Source organism: Cervus canadensis, chromosome 25 (genome assembly GCF_019320065.1).
Source record: "Cervus canadensis isolate Bull #8, Minnesota chromosome 25, ASM1932006v1, whole genome shotgun sequence".
Lineage (NCBI taxonomy): Eukaryota > Metazoa > Chordata > Mammalia > Artiodactyla > Cervidae > Cervus > Cervus canadensis.
This window is the reverse complement of record NC_057410.1, coordinates 16,374,516-16,400,654: the sequence shown is the minus strand read 5'-3', so window position 1 is coordinate 16,400,654 and position 26,139 is coordinate 16,374,516. Positions and strand designations below refer to the sequence as shown.

The 26,139-nt window shown below is 37.6% G+C and overlaps 1 long non-coding RNA gene across 1 annotated transcript; it reads left to right on the top strand.

Annotated features, from left to right (window-relative positions):
- Window positions 1-2,882: 2,882 nt before the first annotated feature.
- On the top strand, window positions 2,883-24,755 carry LOC122427738. The gene is made up of 3 exons (XR_006265527.1): window positions 2,883-2,926; window positions 21,891-21,902; window positions 24,656-24,755. It is a non-coding gene; the product is annotated as an uncharacterized LOC122427738 (long non-coding RNA).
- Window positions 24,756-26,139: the final 1,384 nt, after the last annotated feature.

The window sequence follows — 26,139 nt, the reverse complement described above, 5'->3', positions numbered from 1 at the left end:
AGTTTGCACCTCTTAATTCCCTTCATCACTTCAGCCAATACCCTCATAGCCCCCCCTCTGGCGACTACTTGTTTGTTTCAGCATCTATGAGTCTGTTGCCTTACTTTGTTCACTTGTTGTCTTTTTAATATTCCATGTGTAGGTGTGATCATATGATATCTGTATTTGTCTGACTTGTTTCACTTAGCATCATTACACTCTAGAACCATTTCTGTTTCTCCAGTGGCAACATTCAATTTTTATGGCTGTATGTCAGTCAGGCAGTTCAGTTGCTCAGTTGTGTCCCACTCTTTGCAACCCCATGAACTGCAGCGCACCAGGCTTCCTTGTCCATCACCAACTCCCAGAGTCTGCTCAATCTCATCTCCATTGAGTTGGTGATGCCATCCAACCATCTTATCCTTTGTTGTCCCCTTCTCCTTCTGCCCTCAATCTTTCCCAGCATCAGTGTCTTTTCAACTGAGTCAGCTCTTTGCATCAGGTGGCCAAAGTATTGGAGTTTCAGCTTCAACATCAGTCCTTCCAATGAACACTCAGGACTGATCTCCTTTAGGATGGACTGGTTGGATCTCCTTGCAGTCCAAGGGGCTCTCAAGAGTCTTCTCCAACACCACAGTAGTTCAAAAGCATTAATTCTTCGGTGCTCAGCTTTCTTCATAGTCCAACTCTCACATCCATATGTGACTATTGGAAAAACCATAGCCTTGACTAAACGGACCTTTGCTGGCAAAGGTATCTGCTTTTTAATATGCTGTCTAGATTGGTCATAACATTTCTTCCAAGGAGTGTCTTTTAATTTCATGGTTGCAGTCACCATCTGCAGTGATTTGGGGGTCCCCCAAAATAAAGTCACCCACTGTGTCCACTGTTTCCCCATCTATTTGCCAAGAAGTGATGGGACCAGATGCTATGATCTTAGTTTTCTGAATGTTGAGCTTAAGCCAATTTTTTCACTCTCCTCTTTCAATTTCATCAGTAGATTCTTTAGTTCTTCTTCACTTTCTGCCATAAGGGTGGAGCAGAAGTAGAGCAGAAGTGGATGTTTTTCTGGAACTCCCTTGCTTTCTTCATGATTCTAATCCAACAGATGTTGGTAATTTGAACTCTGGTTTCTCTACCTTTTCTAAATCCAGCTTGTACATCTGGAAGTTCTTAGTTCATGTACTGCAGAAGTTTGCTTAAAGAATATTGAACATACTTTGCTAGCATGTGAAATGAGTGCAATTGTATGATATTTTGAAACTTGTTTGGCATTGCCCTTCTTTGGGAATGGAATGAAAGCTGACCTTCTCCAATCCTGTGGGCATGCTGAGTCTTCCAAATTTGTTGACATATTGAGTGCAGCACTTTAACAGTGTCATCTTTTAGGATTTTAATAGCTCAGCTGGAATTCTATCACCTCCACTAGCTTTGCTTGTAGTGAAGTGAAAGTTGCTCAGTCATTTCTGACTCTTTATGACCCCATGGACTATAAAGTCCATGGAATTTTCCAGGCCAGAATACTGGGGTGGGTAGCCTTTCCCTTCTCCAGGGGATGTCCCCAACCCAGAGGTCGAACGCAGGTCTCCTACATTGCAGGAGGATCCTTTCCAGCTGAGCAACCAGGGAAGCCCAAGAATACTGGAGTAGGTAGCCTATCCCTTCTCCAGCAGATCTTCCTGACAGGAATCAAACCAGGGTCTCCTGCTTTGTAGGTGGATTCTTTACCAGCTAGGGAAGAAGGGAAGCCCTTTGTTTGTAGCAATGCTTCCTAAAGCCCATTTGACTTCATACTCCAGAATGCCCTTCTCTAGGTGAGGGACCATACCATCGTGATTATCTGGGTCATTAATACCCTTTTTTGTACTCATTAATACCTTTTTTGTACAGTTCTTCTGTGTATTCTCCCCATATCTTCTTAATCTCTTCTGCCTCTGTTAGGTTCTTACCTTTTCTGTCCTTTATCTTGCCCATCCTTGCATAAAAATTTCCCTTAATAGCTCTTACTTTCTTGAAGAGATCTCTAGCTTTTCCCATTCTGTTGTTTCCCTCTACTTCTTTGCATTGTTCATTGGAGGACTTCTTAGATATCCTTGCTATTCTCTGGAACTTTGCATTCACATAGGTATATCTTTCCCTTTCTCCCTTGTTTTTCACTTCTCTTCTTTCCTGGGTTATTTGTAAAGCCTCCTCAGACAACCACTTTGCCTTCTTGCACTTCTTTTTCTTATGTCTTTGGTCACTGCCTCCTGTACAATGTTACAAACCTTCTTCCATAGTCCTTTAGGAACTCTGTCTACCAGATCCAATGCATTGAATCTATTCATCACCTCCAATTAGTGTCATAAAGGGTTTGGTTTAGGTCAAACCAAACCCTTTTTCTTACTTGCTTCAATATAAGCCTGAGTTTTGAAATAAGGAGCTGATGATTTGAGACACAGTCAGCTCTAGGTCCTGTTTTAGCTGATAGTATAGAACTTCTCCATCTTCAGCTACAAAGAACACAATCAATCTGATTTCAGTATTGATCATCTGGTAATGTCCATGTGTAGAGTCATCCCTTGGGTTGTTAGAAAAGGGTGTTTGCTATGGCCAGTGCAGTCTCTTGTCAAAACTCTGTTAGTCTTTGCCTTACTTCATTTTGTACTCCAGGGTCAAACTTGCCTGTTATTCCAAATATCTCTTGACTTTTTACTTTTGCATTCCAATTCAGTATATGAAAAGGACATCTTTTTTGGTGTTAGTTCTAGATCTTGTAGTTCTTCACAGAACTGGTCAACTTTAGCATCGATGGTTGGGGCATAGACTTGGATTACTGTGATGTTGAATGCTTTGCCTTGGAAATGAACTGAGATCATTCTGTGATTTTTGAGATTGCACCCAAGTACTGCATTTTGGATTCTTTTGCTCACTATGAGGACTACTCCACTTCTTCTAAGTGATTCTTGTCCACAGTATTAAATACAAAGATCATGGTGGATCACAGCCTGTGGTGGCAAAGGGGCTTTCACAATTCAGTGAAGCTATGAGCCATGACTTGTAAGGCCATCCAAGACACATGACTCATAATGACGAGGTCAGACAAAACATGTTCCACTGGAGGAGGAAATAGCAACCCACTCCAGTATTCTTGCTGCGAGAACCCCATGCACATTATGAAAAGGCAAAAATTATATGACACTGGAAGATGACCCTCCCCCAGTCAGAAGGTATCTAATATGCTACTATGAAGAGCAGAGTGATTGCTAATAGCTTCAGAAAGAAAGAAAGAAGCTGCTGGGCCAGAGCAGAAATGATGCTCAGTTGTGAATGTGTCTGGTGGTGAAAATAAAGTCCAATGCTGTAAAGAACAATATTACATAGGAACGTGAAAAGTTACATTCATGAATTAAGGTAAATTGGGCATGGTCAAGCCGGAGATTGCAAGATTTAACATTGACATCTTATGAAACAGTGACCTAAAATGGATGGGGATAAGAGAGTTTAATTCAAATGATCATTATCTTCCTTTTATGGTCACCTCATTTATCTGGGGCCAGTATCCTGTGTTTTCACATCCTGAGTTTCCTCAGGGCTCACCTGAGTGGCTGCAGTTTGATGATTGCTAAATGGCAGGTGTTCTTTTCTTTTCTGAGTTCCCTCTGGGCTCACCAGCTCACCATAAAGTGTGGCTGCAATTGCTGATGACTGTAACATCCTTGGTTTACTGGAAATATTCAAATTATTTGTAGACTCAGCAAAAGTAGGGGGTGATATAAACCACTTTAGAGCAGCATTATTTGCAAAATTTCAGCACAACCATCATTCCTGTTAGAATAGAGATTTTTGTTATAAAAGATAGAACAAAGTAGGAATCTAAAGAGATTTCATTAGAATGACTTTAGAAATGTGGTGACCTACATAGGAAGAACAAAAATAATGCAGAATTCAATCAGACAGTTAATAGGTATATTAAATCATATTAAGTAGAAATAAGTGTTGATGTATGAAAAAATGGAAACAGGAGAGTGAAAAAGTTGGCTTAAAACTTAGCATTCAAAAAATTAAGATCATGGCATCCAGCCCCATTACTTTCATGGCAAATAGATGGGGAAACAATGGAAACAGTGACAGACTTTATTTTTGGGGGCTCCAAAATCAGTGCAGATGTTGACTGAAACCATGAAATTAAAAGACGCTTGCTCCTTGGAAGAAAAGCTATGACAAACCTAGACAGCTTATTAAAAAAGCTGACACATACTTTGCTGTATATGGTCAGCAAATCTAGTCAAAGCTATGGTTTTTCCAGTAGTCATGTATGGATGTAAGAGTTGGACCATAAAGAAAGCTGAGCACCAAAGAACTGATGCTTTTGAACTACTGTGGTGTTGGAGAGGACTCTTGAGAGTCCCTTGGACTGCAAAGAGATCCAACCAGTCCATCCTAAAGGAGATCAGTCTTGGGTGTTCATTGGAAGGGCTGATGCTGAAGCTGAAGCTCCACAACTTTGGCCATTTGATGTGAAGAACTGACTCACTGGAAAAGACCCTGATGCTGGGAAAGATTGAAGGCAGGAGGAGAAAGGGATGACAGAGGATGAAATGGTTGGATGGCATCACTGACTTCATATATAAGGCTGTAAACATGAACTTTCACATTAAAGAACTATAAAATGGGGCCCATTAACTCCTGTACATAAGCAGTGCCCATTCTTCATCCTTACCTAAATCTTCAGACTAATAAGCAATTGTACTAGTAACTTCAGGCTTGCTGAGACTGGAAAAATGGTCAACCAAGTTGTTTAGGTTACTATCTTTTCAATCCTGAAAAGATTTACTGTTACATTTAGAAATGTTGAATTTAATAAAACTCATAATATGAATATTTTAATATTAAATATGAGAGTAATTTGAATTTTCATTAATCAGTGATTTTAAATGAAATTTGATTCAGTTTGTAAACAGAAATGGAAGAGTTCCAAAAACCTGATTTGGTACGTTTATAACCTCAACTTTATAAGATGCTTTAGTCAAGTATATAATTTTTAGCATCTTTATGAAATGTAGTAGGCAGAATCTTTACCTTCAAAGATATCTATGTCCTATTCCCTGAGACCTATAAGTATGTTATCTTAAATGACAAAAGGGATTTTGCAGGTTTAATAAAGTTAAGGATCTTGAGATGAAGAGATTTATCTTGTGTCAGTGTGCTCAATGTGATCACAAGTGTTCTTATAAATAAAAGCGGGAACAGAAATCAGAGAGGGGGGTGGGACCATGGAAGCAAGAAGTCAGTGACATGGGGCCATGAGCCAAAAAAGTCAGGCAAGTCTCTAGAGTTAGAAAAAGGGGGGAAAAAATTCTCTAGAGTCTTTAGAAGAAATATAGCTTCATTTTCTATTATGAATGTAACAAATTACCATAAAATTAATGATTTAAAGCAACCCAACTCTATTACCTAGCAGTTGGAAGTCAAAATGTATCTTTTAGGACTAAAATTAAGGTGTTAACAGGGTTGTTTCTTCTCTGGAAGTTCAAAGGGAAAATCTGTTTCCTTGCTAGTCATTTCTTACATCATCTCTTCTCTAGCTTCTAGAGACTGTTAGCATGTCTTTGTTCTTAGCTAGCCTCTTTCTCCTTCAAATCCAGAAGCAACATCTTCAAATTGTCTTCTCTGATTGTGACACTTTTGCTTTCTTATAACGACTCTTGTGATTACATTGGGCCCAACCAGATAATCCAGAATAATCTCCCCATCTCAAAATTCTTAACTAGATTACCTACGCAAAATTCCTTTTGCCATATAAGAAAACAGACTTTCAGTATTAGGATATGGACATCTTTGGGGACCATCATTCAACTACTATATTTCCTTTCCATACCCAGCCCTTAATCTAATTTTATTTGTTTGGATTTTTTTTTTCTGAAACATTTCATTTGAATGGAATAATACAATATGTAATCATTGTGTTTGGCATCTTTCACCTATGTTTTAATATCTCTCCTTTTTATTGCTAATTAGTATTTCATTGTATGAATATGCCATAATTTGATTGCCCATTTCATGGTTTATGGATATTTGGAATGTTTCACATTTTGGTTATTATAAATATGCTGCAATGACCATCAACATAGAAGCCTTTGTGTGGATATATATTTTCATTTTGCTTGGAAAGTATGTAGGAGTAAAAATGCTGAGCCATGTGGTAAATTTGTATTTAGCTTTTTAAGAAAATGTCTAATTATTTTCCAAAGTGACTTCACCATTTGTATCTCTACCAACAAGGGATGAGTTTTTCAGTTTCTCCATATATTCACCAATACTTGTTATTGTCTTTCTTTATCAGTCAGTTCAGTTTTGTTCAGTCACTCAGTCATGTCCAATTTTTTGTGATCCATGCACTGCAGCACACCAGGCTTCCCTGTCCATCACCAACTCCCAGAGCTCAAACTCATATTCATCCGTAACGCCATCAACCATCTCATCCTCTGTCGTCCCCTTCTCCTCCTGCCTTCAATCATTCCCAGCATCAAGGTCTTTTCCAATGAGTCAGTTCTTCCTATCAGGTGGCCAAAATATTGGAGCTTCAGCTTCAGCATCAGTCCTTCTAATGACTATTCAGGGCTGATTTCCTCTAGGAAATTCTGGTTTGATCTCCTTGCAATCCAAGGGACTCTCAAGAGTCTTCTCCAGCACCACAGTTTGAAAGTATCAATTCTTCAACATTCAGCTTTCTTTATGGTCCAACACTTACATTTGTACATGACTACTGGAAAAACCGTAGCTTGGACTATACAGACCACTGTCAACAAAGTGATATCTCCACTTTTTAATACACTGTCTAGGTTTATCATTGCTTTTTTTCCAATATACATACATACACATACTTAGAGGTTTATTTCCGGATCTTAAATTCTTTTATTGATCCATATGTCTATCTTTATCACACTATCTTGTTTACTGTTGCTTTGTAGTAAAGCAGTTACTGAAGTAACTTTCCGAAGCAGTAACTGAAGCAGTTTGTAGTTATTGAAGTTAGATAGTTTAAGTCCTCCAACTTTGTTCTATTTCAGGAAATTTTTGCTATTCAATACAAATTTTAGGATTGGCTTGTAAATTTTAGCAATATAAGTCAATTGGGAATTTTATAGGCTTTCCACTATATTTGAAGATCAAACGGGGAGAATTGTTATCTTCATAATGTTAAGTATTCTGATCCATGAATATGGGCTATCTCTTAATTTATTTTCATATTATTTAATATCTTCTGGTAACTTTTTGTAGTTTCTTTCAGCAACGTGTTGTAGTTCAAATATGTTGTATTTTTAAAAGCAGAATAAAATGCTCCAGAAAATTTAACTAATTAAATTAATTAGTGAGGCTTTTGTTTAAAGGAATTTATTGTTCAAATAAAGTTGGTCAAACACTAATGAAAGGAAAATTTAAGAGAAATATTCACATTTATTTTCATGAGATTTATAAATATGGCTCCAAGGCATAAGGGAGAGTTAAGCTATTTTATCTTTAGTAAATTAAATATTGATTTAAATTCTGATAACTGTAAGTAGTTCTTTTTCTGAACAAAAGGGGCTTCCCAGGTGGCACTAGTGGTAAAGAACCCGCCTGCCAATGCAGGAGACATAAGAGATGCGGATTTGATCCCTGGGTTGGGAAGATCCCCTGGAGAAGGAAATGGCAACCCACTCCAGTATTCTTGCCTGGAGAATCCCATGGACAGAGGAGCCTGGTGGGCTACAGCCCATGGGGTTGCAAAGAGTCGGACACGACTGAAAGCGACTTAACACTAGCACTGTGAACAAAAGAGAAAATGCTTTCTATGCTTGCATTTTTAAAATCACATTGATCCTATTAATCAAAATATTTGCTTTTTAGACTTGCCTTTTGGGAGCTTATTTTATTGTGTGTAATAACACCTATTGGTACAAAAAGTGAGTTTAAACATATACATCTTCCAAGAAATGTTAAAATAGACACAACATTGACAAAGAAATACCATAAGAACAAACAACAAACAGGAAATTGCATCTTGCATAGCTGGCTTGTTTCCCCTCATCATTCTTGCTCCACTTCCTCCATTAATTTTTTCCTTATTCTATGTTTTATCACATTCTATCAAACTTCCCTTATTCACATCCTGATTTTAAAAGAATTCTCCTATGGGTACCCCTTTTCTTTCTCAGATATCTTTTTTCTTTAAAGCCCTAAGATCTAATACCTAAGAGATGTGATCAAAGAGAAAAAAAAAAAATACAGTAACCATGGAGAAGTTCAGTGACATACCTAGGGCTGTTCAGAAAACCAGGGGCAACCTTTTCTGTGAGATCTATTCCTTTCATATTAGAAATAGATGCTTTTGGCAAAACTAATTTTATCAATTTAACATCTCTAGAAAATTATATACTACCCAAGATATGCTTAGGACCATGCAGAGAATGATCAGGTATCAAGAAATGCTAATGATGTACTCTAAAGCAAATGTGTGAAAATAATTGTAGGGTTATAGTATTAACAGAGTCTGGATGCTTCCCAGGTGGTGCATGGTAAACAGTCTTCCTGCCAGTGCAGGAGTCCCAAGAGAAATGGATTCAATCCCTGGGTTAGGAAGATGCTCTGGAGTAAGAAATGGCAACCCACTCCAGTATTCTTGCCTGGAAAATTTCATGAACAGAGGAACCTTGGGGACTACATACCATGGGGTTGCAGAGTCAGACATGACTGAGCTACTGAGCATGCAAGCACACAGCTCTTATCTTACCCTTAGAAATGTGAATTCAGTTTGAATTTTAAAAAATAGGTATATACTAAGAGAATATACAGATATAAAAAACTTTAGGATGACACTATTAGCGGAAATATAACATATACCAGTGAAAGTGAAACCCACTCAGTCATGTCCGACTCTTTCTGACCCCGTGGACTATAAAGTCCATGGAATTCTCCAGGCCAGAAACTGGAGTGGGTAGCCTTTCCCTTCTCCAGAGGATATTCCCAACCCAGGGATCGAACCCAGGTCTCCCACATTGCAGGCGGATTCTTTGCCAGCTGAGCCAGATGCTTATACTATTTAAGATAACTGCTCAAATTTATATTCCTTTTGTAAAATAAAAGGGTTTTGATCGTATCAATTCTCACTGCTGCCCCAATTCCTCCGGGAACCTTGCAGGTTAATTTGAGTGATGATTTTCTCATTTTATTACTTTTCTGCTAAGTATTCTGTATGTACTACAAAACCTGTAGTCATTCCCAAAGCCCCAAATTTAAATGAATCATTGAAATTAATTATTGGATTTCCTCATCTATTCAGTGTTTCCTTTTTGGGCTGGAATGTGCATCTATAGGTCAGTGATAAATTGTAAGCTTCAGGAGAAACCTTCATGTTTGTGATTATTTGACTCAAAACAAACCTGATTACAAGAAATAAAATACCCAGAGGGATCGGGTGGAGAGGGAGGTGGGAGGGGGGATTGGGATGGGGAACACATGTAAATCCATGGCTGATTCATGTCAATGTATGACAAAAACCACTACAATATTGTAAAGTAATTAGCCTCCAACTAATAAAAATAAATGAAAAAAAAAAAAAAAGAAATGCATTACCCCATAATTTTACTTTAATAAATTTAATAAACTTTACTAAGTGTAATAACACTAATAAACCTGTGTACATGTTTATATCCATATCTTACACTTGATAATCTTTCTACTGAGAGAATATTGACAAAATTTGACAAAACACTTTGCCAACTATAGCTTGTAGTTTTCCAGGTTTTAATTTGGAATTATAATTATGAGTAATTCTCAGTCAAAACTTGATCATTTTGACAACAGTGCATTTGTTTTCCTGACTTGGAATATGAGGAGGCAGTGCTATAGGGGCAGAGCACTATTAGAAAGGAGTGGACTCTCCATCTCACAGAAATAATCATACCACATTGCAATTATTCTTTTACCTCTTTTTCCTCCTTTATTTGCAATCCTAGTGCATCTTTCATCTTTGAATTCCTGCCACACAGTAGAAAATTGGCATACACTATCCTGTCAATAAGTGTAGAATGAAAATAAAATGAAATTCTATACTTTCAGTATCATGAGAAAACTGTGTGGCCTTGGGTAAATCACTTAATCTATCCTTACCTGTAATTTACCAGGAAATTTGACAAGATTGTTCCCTAATAGCCCTTTCATGTAAGAAGTCTGTAATACAAATTTATATGTACTCAAATTCCACATCCTACCACAGATATTTTCATGAGGTTACTATTATTTTTAATTCACAAAACTTTTCATTTTTTTATCAGATTGTGGCATGAATAACAGATTAGAACATCAATCTAACTCTGAAACTGACTTGCTTTGCAATATCAGGCAATATTCTAAGTCCATGCCTCAGGAATGATTATATGATATGGTTAACAATGCCTTCCACTATCTTTAAAGTAATAATCTTTTGTTGAAAAGCTCTTTGAAAACCAGCAAAGAAATCTATTATGGGCAACTGAAAATCAATAGTACAGAAGATCTTCTTAGGGATTTCTCTAAATACTTATAGCTGAATAATAAAAATGGTATTGAAATTAAAAGAGGATATAAAAGAAACATAAAAGCATGCTTTATTTGTTGTTTTGATATGAAAACTTTTAATGAAAGCATTGCTACTAGCATACTATTGGGATATCCAGGGAAACACATAAATTACATGAAACTATATTAATTCATAATAGAAACTCCCTAATTGAATTTGAAGATTAAAATATTTCTGACTTAAATCAGATATTAATTGCTACTAGTAAAATATCCCCCTACATAGAAAAAATAGGCTTACTCAGCTGCCTCTAATCTGAACCTATCTTTAATTCTACCATCTACTACATTAAATACATTTTTTACATGCAGTTACCTGGGTGCTGTTCACAGAGACCAGCATGCTATCTCAACTCAGCAGTTATGAAATAAACCAGTAATTGCGCAGGGCTCTGAAACACAGTCACTGATTTGCTGGAAACCCTGGGAATCACTAGATCTGTATGCAAATCAAGAAGCAACAGTTAGAACCAGACAAGGAACAATGGATTGGTCCAAAATTGGAAAAGGACTATGTCAAAGCTGTATAGTGTCACCCTGTTTATTTAACTTATATGCACAGTACGTCATGAAAAATGCCAGGCTGCAATCAAGAATGTCGGGAGAAATATCAATAACCTCAGATATGCAGATGATGCCACCTGTATGGTAGAAAGCAAAGAGAAACTAAAGAGCCTTTTGCTGAAGGTGAAAGAGGAGAGTGAAAAAGCTGTTAAAACTCAGCATTCAAAAAAACTAAGAACATGGCATCCAGTTCCATCACTTCATGGCAAATAGATCGGGAAAAAATGAAAACAGTGACAGACTATTTTCTTGGGCTCCAAAATCACTTAGGAGACTGACTGCAGGAATTAAAAGAAGCTTGCTCCTTGGAAGAAGAGTTATTACAAACCTAGACAGTGTATTAGAACACAGAGACAACACTGTGCCAACAAAGGTCCGTATAGTCAAAGCCATGGTTTTCCTAGTATGGGTGTGAGATTTGGATCATAAAAAAGGCTGAGCACAAAGAACTGATGCTTTTGAACTGTGATTCTGGGAAAGACTATTGAGAGTCTCTTGAACAGCAAGGAAATCAAACCAGTCAATCCTAAAGGAAATCAGTCCTGAATATTCATTGGAAGGACTGATGCTGAAGTTCCAATACCTTTGTCACATTATGTGAAGAGCCAATTCATTGGAAAAGACCCTGATGCAGGAGGAGAAGAGGGCAACAGAGCATGAGATGATTGGATGGCATCATTGACTCAATGGCCATAAGTTTGAGCTCACTCTGGGAGCTAGTGAAAGACAGGGCAGCTTGATGTGCTGCAGTCCACAGGGATGCAAACAAATGACTGGAACATGACTGAGCACTGAACAAGAACAAGTGATCAGTTATTAAATGAGAACTAGAGATTGCTGTCCTTTGTTTTATGTACTATTGTGTTGTTGTTCAGTCTCTAAGATGTGTCTGACTCTTTGCAACAGCATGGACTGTAGCCTCCAGGCTCTTCTGTCCATGGGCTTTCCCAGACAAGAATACTGGAGCCGGTTGCCACTTCCTTCTCCAGAGGATCTTCCCTGACCAGGGATTGAACTGTGTATCTTGCCTCTCCTGTTTGGCAGGTGTATTCTTTACCACTGCGCCATCTGGGAAGCCTTGAGTATTATACTCTTTGTTAAAAGTTACTAATAAGCTAAACAAAACCAAAAAAAAAAAAAAAAATAGGAGTAAGGAAATAATCTATGTAACATGCTGGTAAAGAAAGTGGTCTCTAAAATCAGACTGAGTTAAAATCCCAACTCTGCCATTTCCCAAATTAATGACATTAAGCAAGCTACTTAGTGTCACTTTTCCTCAGCTTTCCCTGTAAAATAGAGGTGATAATAATCACCCTACCTAACAGATTTGTTGTGAAGATTAGATGAGCTAGGATGATTGTAATATCCTAGAGGAGTGTTTGACTCAGAGCAAGTGTTCTGCAAATAAAAGTTGTTATTATTGACATTATTATTGCCTTACATGCTTTAAAAGAGACTGCTATGGATGGAATGAATGTTTGTGCCCTCCCCAAATTCATCTGTTGAAGCCCTAACCCACAATGTGATAGTATTTGGAGGTGGAGCCTCTGAAAAGTAATTAGGTTTAGAGGTCACAAGGGTGAACCACTCACTGGTAATGGGATTAGTGCCATTATAACCAAAAGACAAGACAAGAAACCTTTCTCATTCAGCGAAAATGTAGCTGCCTGTAAATCAGGCAGAATATCTTCACTATATACTGAATCTGCTGTCCCCTTGATCTTGGACATTCTAGCCTCCAGCACTGTGAGAAATAAACATTGTTATTAAAGTCACTCTGTCTATGGTATTTTGTTATAGCAGCCTGCACTAAGACAGAAACATTGAAGATAGAAGCAGAAAAAAAAAACATAAAATTTCAAGATGAATAACATAAAAAAATTAGTTGCTTGTGACATAAAATGTTAGCACAATTTGAACCTAATGAAAATTGCCATTCTAAGGGTAGATACATTTGCTTTGGAGACGTTTTTAAACAAGATTTGAGTTACTATGCAGAAACATATCTTTTAATAAAACAGATTAATCCTAATGGTATTCCAAGGTCTGACATTTTGCTTCCAAAAGTAGAATCATATAGTAGGAGAGAGATCAATCTAAGATAACAGAAGTTAAAGGGAGAGTTAGCAGTTTCAGAAGAAAGTCTTTTTCTTTTTTCCCATAATTCTAAAGATTTTGACACAATCTTAATGCAGATTTTTAGAATATGTTAGTTCTAAAATTTTTTCTAGCCAATATGATTCATAATGCAAAACTATATATTCACATAGGTAAGATAATTTTTAAATTTTTTTTAATTGAGGGAAATTTTTATTACCAAATCTAGTACAAATAATTGCTACACCAGGAATCCAGAAACTCAGTTTCAGGTTGTTGTTGATGTTGAATTGCCAAGTCCTGTCCAATTCTTTGCCACCCTGTGGACTATAGCACACCAGGCTCCCCTTTTCTCCACTGTCTCCCGGAGTTTGCTCAGATTCATGTCCGCTGAGTCAGTGATGCTATCTAAACATCTCATCCTCTGCTGCCCCCTTCTCTTTTTATCTTCAATCTTACCCAGCATCAGGGTCTTTTCCAGTGAGTTGGCTCTTCACATCACATGGCCAAAGTATAGGAGCTTCAGCTTCAGCATCAGTGCTTCTAAAGAATATTCAGGGTTGATTTCCTTTAGCATTGACTGGTTTGATCTCCTTGAAGTCTAAGGGACTCTTAGGAGTCTCTCTAGCACAAAAGCATCAAATCTTTGGTGCTCAGCCTTCTTTATGACCCAAATCTCACATCCGTATGTGACTATTGGAGAAACCATAGGTTTGACTAGATGGACTTTTGTCAGCAAAGTGATGTCTCTGCTTTCTAATATGCTGTCTACATTTGTCATAGCTTTCCTTCCAAGAAACAAGCGTCTTTTAATTTCATGGCTGCAATCACTCTGTGTGGTAATTTTGAAGCCCAAGAAAATAAAATCTGTCACTCCTTCCACTTTTCCCCTTCTATTTGCCATGAGGTGATGGGACCAAATTCCATGATCTTAATTTTTTAAATGTTGTATTTAAAACTTTTTCATTGTCCTTTTACTTTCATCAAGAGGCTCTTTAGTTCTTCTTCATTTTCTGCCATTAGAATGGTATCATCTGCATATCTGAGGTTACTGATATTTCTCCTGGAAATCTTGATTCCAGCTTGTGATTCCTCCAGCCCAGCATTTCGCATAATATACTCTGCATAAAAGTTAAATAAGCAGGGAGACAGTATACAGCCTTGTTATTGCTTTCCCAATTTTAAACCAGTCAGTTGTTCTATGTTCTAAACATAGGACATAGAACAGTTCTAACTGTTACTTCTTTACCTACATACAGGTTTCTCAGGCGTCAGGTAAGGTACTCTGATCTCTGTAAGAATTTTCAACAGCTTGTTGTGACCCATACATTCAAAGGCTTTAGCATAGTGAATGAAGCAAAAGTAGATGATTTTCTGGAAATCCTTTGCTTCTTCCACAATCCAACAAATGTTGGCAATTTGATCTCTGGCTCCTCTGCCTCTTCAGAATCCAACTTGTACATTTAAAAATTCTCAGTTCATGTACTGCTGAAACCTAGCTTGAAGGATTTTGAGCATAATCTTACTAGCATGTGAAATGAACACAATTGTACAGTAGTTTGAACATTTCTTTGGCATTGCCCTTCTTTGGGATTGAAATGAAAACTGACCTTTTCCAGTCCTGTGTCCACTATTTTTCCAAATTTACTGACATATTGAGTGCAGCACTTTAACAGCATCATCTTGGATTTTTAAATAGTTCAGCTGGAATTCCATGTTCTCCACTTTGTTCTTAGTAATTCTTCCTGAGGCCCACCTGACTTCACACTCTAGGATGACCACACCATCATGATTATCCAGGTCATTAAGACCTTTCTTGTATAGTTCTTGTATTCTTACCACCTCTTAATCTCTTCTACTTCAGTTAGTTCCTTACTGTTTGTCCTTTACCATGCCCATCCTTTCTTGTAATGTTCTCTTGATATCTCCAATTTTCTTGAAGAGATCTCTAGTCTTTCCCATTCTATTGTCTTTCTCAATTTCTTTGCACTGCTCATTTAAGAAGGTCTTCTTATCTCTCCTTCTTCTCTGGAACTCTGCATTCAGTTGGGTATATCTTTCCCTTCCCTTTCCCTTTTTCCCTTGTCTTTCACGTCTGTTCTTTCCTCAGCTCTTTATAAAGCCTCTTCTGACAACATCTGACAACCTCTGGTTGTCCTCTGACAACCATTTTGCCTTCTTGAATTTCTTTTTCTTTGGGGTGGTTTTGGTCACTGCCTCTGGTACAGTGTTATGAAATTTCATCCATAGTTCTTCTGTCCAACTCTAGTATAAATAATTGCTACACCTGGAATCCAGTAACTCGGGTTGAGGTTACATAGTTCATAATCAATGTATCCATCTAGATCATCTACAGTGAATAGACCTAATACAGTTTTACATGCTTTGCGTTGTATCTCGCTGAATAACTTGGAAGTAATTGTGTATTGGCTTGAAATGATTTAAAATCCACTTGTTTCTGGTTCTAAAAATGAATTTGTTTTGTTCTAAGAGTGAAAATGTTTATACTGAGAAATCTGTTTCAGGATGTTGTCATTTATATCTGTAGTTTTTGGTAAGCACTCAATAACTCAGCTACTGACCAGCGCTGTTGAGGGCTTGACCATAAGAGCATGTGGAGGAGCAACTATGGCTTAGGGGACTTTTAGCTCTAAGTACAAAGAGGTTTGACCAGCAACTCGAAGTGTTTGATCTGTGCAAGTTTACTCTGCTGATCTAAACTGTTCTCTGAAGACTTTGGGATGTTAATTCCTGCTTGGGCAATACAACTCTTTGTTGATGAAAACCTGCAGGCCCCTCCAGGGAAACCTCCTTACCTGCTGACATCAGTACCTTTGTTCCTAGCAACATGCTCTAGCAGCAAAGGATTTTCACTTTTGCTTGGGCAGCTGGCTATTCCTTCTCAGTAGGTTAACCCACTGTTCTGAGAACAAATTTGTAGAAACTTACACCTCAACTAAATTTGAACTTTATTCCTATCATCTTCCCCTTGTGTGGAACAATAGTTTGATCCATCTATTATTGATATAGAGTACATTTAAGAAACATTATCCTGTATGCTCTTGATTTGTGAAATTTTTCTAGTTTCCACAGTGAACCTATATTGAATAAATTCTTGCCAAAAACAATCTCAATTTCTAAGCATAATTTGCCAAACAGAAAACAAGACAAAAGTAGAATTCAAAGTTGCTAATTTGTCATCCTATGCTTGGAAAGCATGTTTTGTTTCATTTGCTTGGGTTTTTTTGTTTATATGTTTTTTGACAATATAACCTTCTTTCATCAGTGAAAATTAGTTGACCGTCACCAGTAGGACATCACACCAAGGATACATTACAAAAATTTCCTGATTGTAAAGCAATTAATTTTTAAAAAAAAGGGTGGGGGAGAAAAAATAAAAATAAGGATTAAGTGCCTAAAATTTATCATATTTAATATTTCTACCACCTTGTGTTTTTTTTATGTCTCTAAGGATATTTTCTTCAAATTAGGTCATTTTAATAATGTAAATGACATTTTGTCAGGAAAAGAAATATTTTAAAGAATATTTATATAATTTCCAAGGGAACACTTTGTTCATTTAAGGAGATTTAATAGCCCTTATGACTAATTAATTCCTTTCCCTGAGATCTCTATTTTTAAAAAATCAGTTGTTTTTTTTTCCTAATGGATTGAATTTAAGTTTCTTTTAATCTCTTCTCAGCGCTAAAGAATCTGCCTGCCAGTGTAAGAGATGTGGGTTCAATCCCTGGAATGGGAAGATCCCCTGGAGAAGGAAATGACAACCCACCCCAATACTTGTGTCTGGGAAATTCCATTGACAGAGGACCCTGCCAGGCTACAGTCTATGAGGTCTCAAGAGAGTTGGACATGACTTAGTAACTACACAACAATAGCCAGCAACATAACATATAATTTCCAGTGGACCCCTTTGTTCATTTTAGGAAATTTAACAGCCCTTATGATGACTTAATTCCTTTCCCAGGGAATTCTAATTTTTTTAAAAAAATCAATTTTTTTTCTAATGGATTGAATTAAAGTTTCTTTTACTCTCTTCGAGAGAAATTGACAAAATTATACATTTTTAAAACATCCTCAATTTCTAGTATATATTTAAAGTTTTTATCTTTTTAGCTTTAGCCAGTTTTTTTTAACTTTCTATTTTGTACTAGGATACAAAATTAACAATGTTGTGATAGTTTCAAGTGAACGGCAGAGGAACTCAGCTGTATACATTTACAGGTACTCATTCTATCCCAAGCTCCCACTCCCATTCAGGCTGCCACATAGCATTGAGCAGAGTTCCCTGTGCTCTACCCCAGGTCCTTGATGGTTATCCATGAGTCTCTTTCTGTTTTGTAAGTTCATTTGTATCATTTATTTTTAGATTCCAAATACAAGGGATGCTATATGATATTCTTCCTTCTCTGTCTGACTTACCTCACTTAGTATGACACTCTCTAGGTCCATTCATGTTGCTGCAAATGGCATTGTTTCACCCTTCTTAGTGGCTGGGTAATATTCCCCTGTATAAATGCACCATATCTTCATCCACTCTGCTGGCAATGGACATCTAGGTTGCTTCCGTGTCTTGGCTATTGTAAACAGCGCTGCAATGAATGTTTGGGTGAATGTGTCCTTTTGGATCATGTTTTTCTCCAGTTATACACCTAGGAGTGGAATTGCAGAGTCATGTGGTAGCTCTATTTTTAGTTTTGTAAGGAAACTACATACTGTCCAGCAAGATGTCTGTATCAATGTACATTTCCAACAACAGTGTAGAATGGTTCTCTTCACATTCTCCCCAGCATTCTTTAGTGATGTTGAACATCTTTTCATGTGCCTCTTGACCATCTGTGTGTCTTCTTTGGAAAAATGTCTGTTTAGGTCTTCTACCCATTTTTAGATTGGGTTGTTTGTTTCAATGCTTTTACCATATTGCAAAAGTTTGCTTCTGATAACATTGTTTTAAGTCAAATCTATTAAATCCTTTGGAAATTCCAGAAACTGAACAATAGCAAATGAATTATAAAGAGCAAAACAAAAGTCAAATAAAATTGAGATCATCCACAATTGAGCCTTTTTGGATAATCTGAGTCAATGTGAGACTTTCTCATCATTCTGTTCGTATCTGACTATCAAACAATATGAGGCATGGAAAGAACCTATGTATATATGCCCATTACTTTGTGTACTTGAATGAATCCCCACACCAACCAAAAGTTTTGTCTGGAAAATCTCTAATGTGTTGTGTTACTCTCAAAGGAGTGAGAGGTATATATATCTAATACATAATAAGTTTAGGGTTTGGGGTTTCTCTTCCAGCTCTGGTTTAGAATTTGATGGGGAGTTTCTAAAGGAAAAGCTAGTTTCATTATGTTTTTTAGTTATTGTATGGAAGAGAGAGATGGACAAATTGTCTGAAAGTTATTTTTATTACCCACATTTTAAATATTGGTTCCTATGTTTATGAAATTTAGAGATTTAGAGAAATAGTGATTGTCACATTCTAGTGATTGGCTTAGCAAAGATGTTCAGGGTATATGGTTGGAGACCCAGTATATTCTCCTCCCTCACAAGCCTCTTCTTCTGGGCCCTCATTCTCCGGTTTTTGGAGTGCCCTGGAAATCCAACCTCAAAACTCCTCTAACTAGACTTGGTCTATAGGTGATCTTGTCCACTCTCATGGTTCCAAAGAATATCTATAGCTTGGAAATGACTTCGTAAGGTGCATTTCTAGTACAAACCATCCCCTGAATATTAGGCTCAGATACCAACTCTCTCTATAGCATCTCCACTTGGTTGTTAAATGGGCATCTTTAAGTTAACATACACAAAACTCTCCCCACAACACTCTTCTTCTCCCAACATAGCCCACCTCAGAAAATGGACACCACTCCATTATTCAGGTCCAAAGCTTTAGAGTCACATTGAAACTTTTCTATTCCAACTGTCCCACTTATCACCTTCTCATTGCCATTGCCACAGACACAGCCAACACCACTGTCTACCTGAACAAATAAAAATAATTTGTCTTCTTACTTTATCTTCTGTAGTCTTCACACTATAACCGTCACTGTAAGGATTTCTAGTAATCCTTTCAAAATTTAAATTGTCATGTCAATTTTCTGCTCTCAACTCTTCTTTAGCTTTTCATAACACTTAGAAAAAAGAATCTAATATCTCCTCCATGGCTTTTAAAGCCCTATATGATTTGATTTCCTGCTACTGTCTTTTCAGTCACTCCTCTACCCACTCTAGCCATACTGGACAACATCAATCATATTCCCAATTCACTGGGCTTTGAACTTAAGTTTTCATTGCCTAAAATATTTTCCATCAGATACTTATAAGGCTTGCTTCCTCATTCACTTTATATACAAATTTAATGATCAATTTCTAGGAGAGGTTTTGTTGAAAGTCCAATTCAAAAAACCTTCTTTTACCCCCTCCCAAAGAGCTTCTTGGGTGGCTCACTGATAAACAATCCACTTGCCAATTCAGAAGATGCAGGAGATGTAGGTTCAACCCCTGGGTTGGGAAGATCCCCTGACAGAGGAAATGACAGCTCAGTCCAATAGTCTTGCCTGAAAAATGCCACGGACAGAGGAGTCTTGCAGACTGAAGTCCATGGGGTCGCAAAGAGTTGGACATGACTGATCATGGGCACACAACTCTGCTTATACTCTGCTTTTTCTTTATTGCTCATATCAGAGCCTAATATTATATTACAATTGTTTGCTTGTTTAGCTAAAGGCAGTTCTCTCCATCATAATATCAGCTCCAAAAGGGCATAAACTAGTAATTAAAAACAGTGTTAATTGCCAGTACTTGGAACAATGCCTCCCACATAGTAGACAGTAAATATTCATTGAAAGAATCAGTGAGGTAGATTCCTCAGAGCCCAAAGTTCTAATATAATAATATCAATGCATAACAAATAAAGTGAGCCATCCAAAACCACCTTACATATGAGATATCAGGAACATGTGTGGTTAAGAAGTTTCCTGAGCAACCATGTTCCAGTGAAAATGTTTATTCAAAGTCACACTTTGCATGTATAACAGTATTGACATATTCAAAGGGAAGGGTTGGCAAAACAAGACAGATCATATAACATGTAGAAAAAAGGAGGAACAGAAACAGAAATCAGTAAGTAGCTAACTGATGTTTATTAAAGATGCAAACTTGGTCAGTGGTTTCAAGTTTCACACTTTCACTGGCAGGTATATTTATGGAAGGAAATAATGATTCAAGATACGTCAACCTGTTTATTTTTGTACTATCCTCCCCAACTAGTGGTTATATAATGGTTTCTCATGGAAACTATTTGTGTTGAGAGATTGCTAATCTCATAAAATTTTATTACTGAGTGTAAGTTTCTAAACAGTTTATCATTTCTGGTTCCATTAGCCAAAATTATACTTTATTTTTAGAATATGTTACATGAAGGACCCTTTTGAGTAAAGTCTTTAAAGGCCTTGATGAATACTTTATGAATAAATGATCACATGATACATGTTCTGTGATACATGCTTCATACTTCTATTAATATATATATGAAGCAGAATTTTAAGGAAGCACAAATCCATAAATAAAACATTTCTTTATTATGAATAATCCAAACTATTCATAACTTTAAGTCTCTTATTGTCAATAAGCTGGAACCTGAGATGCTGGACTGTGACAGGCATTCTGAGAACCTCAACTGGGGCTGGATTGTCTGAGGATGGAGATAAAGGCTACAGCAGTTGGATTAAAGGATACAGAGTTGAAGCTTTCAATAAACAATAGAGTTGAAATTGCATCCTTGACCTGATTCTGAAGTGGCCATGCAGAGAATACAGAGCAATGAGAAAGAACTGAATATTCAACCAACAACATTCAGAGAGGATGCTAGAAGCAGAACCCAGTTATGTTTCTTGAGTCGTAAGAGAGAATCTGCAGATCTTCTTCATGGGGTGCTGCTCACCGGGCCCATGAATAGTAAAGGGACAGTTAAGAGGACTGAAATGTCTCCTTATATTTTTTCCTAAAAAAAAATTACTTAATCCATAGAATTTTGAAACCATTTATATTAAGAAATCATGGCATAGATCTGATCATCCTTTTAATATTTTACGAACATATGCTTTGTTTTTATACCATTTTAAAATAAGCTAATAGTTTTCATTGTATCTTTTTTTAGATTCTTCATATAAGTGATATCATAAGATATTTGTCTTTCTCTGTCTGACTTACTTCATTTGGTATGATTAACTGCAAGTCCATCCATGTTGCCGTAAATGGTGTTATTTCACTCTTTTTATGGCTGAGTAATATCCCTTTGTATAAATGTACCACATCTTCCTTATTCATTCATTTGGACATTTAAGTTTCTCTCATGCATTGGCTATTGTAAACAGTGCTGCAATGAACATTTGGGTGTATGAACTTTTGAACCAAGTTTTTCTCCAAATATATGCCCAGGATTGAGTGGGATTGCTGGATCATATAGTAGCTTTATATTTAGTGTTTTAAGGAACATCCACACAGATATTCATACTGGTAGTACCAGTTTACATTCCCATCAACAGTGTAGGAAGGTTCCCTTTTATCTACACCATCTCTAAAATCAACTGTTTGTAGATTTTTTGATGATGGCCATACAAGCAGGTGTGAGGTGATAGTCTCATTATAGTGTTTATTTGCATTTCTCTAATAATTAGCAACATTGAAGATCTTTTCATGTACCTCTTGCTCATCTGTATGTTTTCTTTGGGAAAATGTCTATTTGAATCATCTGTCCATTTTTCGACTGAGTTGTTTGTTTTTATGGTATTGAGCTGCATGTTGTTGTTCAATTGCTAAGTTGTGTCTGACTTTTTGCAACACCATCAGTTGCACCACGCCAGACTTCCCTGTCCTTCACTGTCTCCCTGAGATTGTTTAAACTTATGTCCATTGAATCAGCAATGTGATCCAACCATCTCATTCTCTGTCACCCCCATCTCCTCTTGCCCTCAATCTTTCAGAGCATCAGGGTCTATTCCAATAAAGCAGCTCTCCTCAACAAGTGGCCAAAATATTGTAGCTTCAATTTCAGCACCAGTCCTTCCAATGAATATTCAGGTTTGATTTCTTTTAGAATTGACTGGTTCCATCTCCTTGCTGTCCAAAGGACTCTCAAGAGTCTTCTCAACCACCACAGTTTGAAAGTGTCAATTCTTCAGTGCTCAGCTTTTTTTATGATCCAACTCTCACATCCATGTATGACTACTGGAAAAACCTTAGCTCTGACTATATGGACCTTTGTCAGCAAAGGTGATGTCTCTGCTTTTAACATGCTAAGTTTGTCATAGCTTTCCTTCCAAGGATTGACTGTCTTTTAATTTCATGGCTGCAGTCACTGTCCACAGTGATTCTGAAGCCAAGAAAATGAAATCTGACACCATTTCCATTTTTTCCTCATCTATTTGCCATAAAGTGATGGGACCAGATGCCATGATCTTTGTTTTTTGAATGTTGAGTTTTAAGTAAGCTTTTTCACTCTCCTCTTTCATTTTCATTAAGAGGCTCTTTAGTTCCTCTTCACTTTCTGCCATTAAAGTGGTATCATTTGCATATCTAAGGTTGTTGATATTTCTCCTGGAAATCTTGATTCCAGCTTGTGAGTCATCCAGCCCAACATTTCATATAATGTACTCTGTTAACAGGGTAACAATATATAGCCTCTACATACTCCTTTCCCAATTTTGAACCAGTCTGCTGTTCCACGTCCAGATCTAAGGAGGCAGGTAATGTGGTCTGGTATTCCCATATATTCAAGAATATTCCACAGTTTTGCTGTGATGCACACAGTCAAAGGGATTAGCATAGTCAATGAAGCAGGAAATGTTTTTATTGGAATTTCCTTATTTTTTCTATGATCCAGTGGATGTTGACAATTTGATTTCTGGTTCCTCTACCTTTTTAAATCCACCTTGTACATCTGGAAGTTGTTGGTTCACATATTGCTGAAGCCTAGCTTGGAGGATTTTGAACATAATCTTGCTAGCGTGTGAAAGGAGTGTAATTGTATGGTAATTTGAACATTACTTGGCATTGCATTACTTTGGGATTGGAATGAGAACTGACCTTTTCCAGTTCTCTGGCCACTGCTGAATTTTTTAAATTTACTGACATATTGAGTGCAGCACTTTAACAGCATCATCTTTTAGGATTTTAGGATTTGAAATAGCTCAGCTGGAATTCCATCACCTCCCTAGCTTTGTTCGTAGTGATGCTTCCTTAGGCCAACTAAACTTCACTCTCCAGCAGGTCTGGCTCTAGGTGAGTGACCCCACCGTCATGGTTATCTGGGTCATTAAGAACATTTTTGTACAGTTCTTCTGTGTATTCTTGCCACCTCTTCTTAATCTCTTCTGCTTCTGCTAGATCCTTGTCATTTTTGTCCTTTATTGTGCCTGACTTTACATGAAATGTTCCCTTGGTATCTCCAGTTTTCTTGAAGAGATCTCTAGTCTTTCCCATTTTATTGTTTGCCTCTATTTCTTTGCATTGTTCACTTAAGAATGCTTTAGTATGTCTTCTTGCTATTCCATGGAACTCTGCATTCAGTTGGGTGCATCTTTCCTTTTCTCCTTTGCCTTTTGCTTCTCTTCTTTTCTCAAGTATTTGTAAGGCCTCCTCAGACAACCACTTTGCCTTCTTGCACTTCTTTTTCTTGGGAATGGTTTTGGTCACCAACTACTGAACAATGTTACAAACCTCCATCCAAAGTTCTTCAGGCTCTCTGTCTACCAGATCTAGTCCCTTGAATTTATTTGTCACTTCCACTGTATAATCATAAGTGATTTCATCTAGATCATACATTAATGGCCTAGTGATTTCCCTTACATTCTGAATTTTGGAATAATGAGCTGATGATCTGAGCCACAGTCAGTTCCCAGTCTTGTTTTTGCTGACTGTATAGAGCTTTTCCATCTTTGACTGCAAAGAATATAATCAATCTGATTTCGGTGTTGGTCATCTGCTGATGTCTATGTGTAGAGTCATCTCTTGTGTTTTTGGAAGAGGGTGCTTGCCATGACCAGTGTGGTCTCTTGGCAAAATTCTGTTAGCTTTCTCCTGCTCCATTTTGTACTCCAAGGCCAAACTTCTCTGTTATTTCAGGTATCTTGACTTCCTACTTTTGCATTCCAGTCCCCTTTAATGAAAAGGACATCTATTTTTGGAGTTAGTTCTAGGAGGTCTTGTAGGTCTTATTCAGATAATTGTTCAACTTCATCTTCTTCAGCATTAGTTATTGGGGCATAGATTTGGATTACTGTGATGTTGGATCATTTGCCTTGGACACAAACTGAGATCACTCTGTCATTCTTAAGGCTGCACCCAAGTACTGCATTTAAGACTCTTTTGTTGTCTATGAGGTCTACTCCATTGACCACAGTAGAGATATAATGGTCATCTGAGTTAAATTCACCCATTCTAGTCCATTTTAGTTCACTGGTTCCCAAAATGTCAATGTTCACTCTTGCCATCTCCTGTTTGACCACATCCAGTTTACCTTGTTTCATGGACCTAACATTCCAGATTCCTATGTAATATTGTTTTTCACAACATTGGACATTACTTTCACCCCTAGATAGAACCACAACTGGGCCTCATTTCTGTTTCACTTCATTCAGCCTCTTCATTCATTCTGTAGCTATTTCTCTGCTTTTCCCCAGTAGTATATTGGACTCCTACTAACCTGGAGGAGCTCACCTTTCAGGTCATATCTTTTTGCCTTTTCATACTATTCGGGGGCCTCTCGAGGCAAGAACACTGACATGGTGTGCCATTCCCTGCTCCAGTGGACCGTGTTTTGCCAGGCCCTGACTAGCAGGGACATGCACTTCACGTAGCTGGGTGATGGGCCTGGTGCCCTGGTTGTCCCACTGCTGGTCCTCATTGAGTGTGTCCACCTTTACTGGCCGTCTGGTGTCAGTCAACTTGCAGCCCGAGGTTGAGGCAAGTCCCCGCTGGAGTGACTGGGAAGGAGGTCTGGGGGAGGCTGAAGCTGATGTTGAAGGATGCCCCAAAGCAGAGGGCACTCCAGCCTCACTGCTGCCACCAGCCGGCTGCTGATCTGCAGCAGATCCGCCCAGGAGTCTGTTCTCCCCAGAGCCAGCAGGCCATCCAGGAGCAGAAGGCCCCCCTCAGCCTCTCAGCTGCTGCTGACTCCTCTGTGGCCAATCCACCATCACCACCAAGCTCTGGTCCCAATGTTCCCTCTCCTCTGGCTATGTGCTGCGTGAGCTGTTTGTAAATTTTGGAGACTAATTCTTTGTCAGTCACATTGTTTGCAAGTATCTTCTCCCCTTCTGTTGTCTTTTCATCTTGTTTATAGTATCTTTTGCAGTGCAAAAGCTTTTGAGTTGAAAGGATTATATACCATAATCAAGTGGGATTTATCTCAGGGATACAAAGATTTTTCAGTATCAGCTAATCAATTAGTGTGATATGCCACATCAGCAAATTAAAGAACAAAAACCATATGATCATTACATAAACTCATTAAAAGCTTTTGACAAAATTTAATACCCATTTTTGATAAAAAAAAATTCTCCAGAAAGTGGGCATAGAAGATATACCTCAACATAATACAATTTACAATATGACAAACCTACAGCTAACATCATACTCACCAGTGAAAAACTGAAAGCATTTCCTCTAAGATCAGGAATAAGACAAGGATGTCTGCTGTCAATACTTTTATTCAACAGAGTTTACAAAGTCCCAGCAATGGCAATTAGAGAAGAAAAAGTAAGAAAAAAAGGAATCCAAATAGGAAAAGAAGAGGTAAAACAGTCACTGTTGGCAGATGACATGATACTATACATAGAAAATCCTATAGATGTTACCAGAAAACTACTAGAGCTCATCAATTAATTT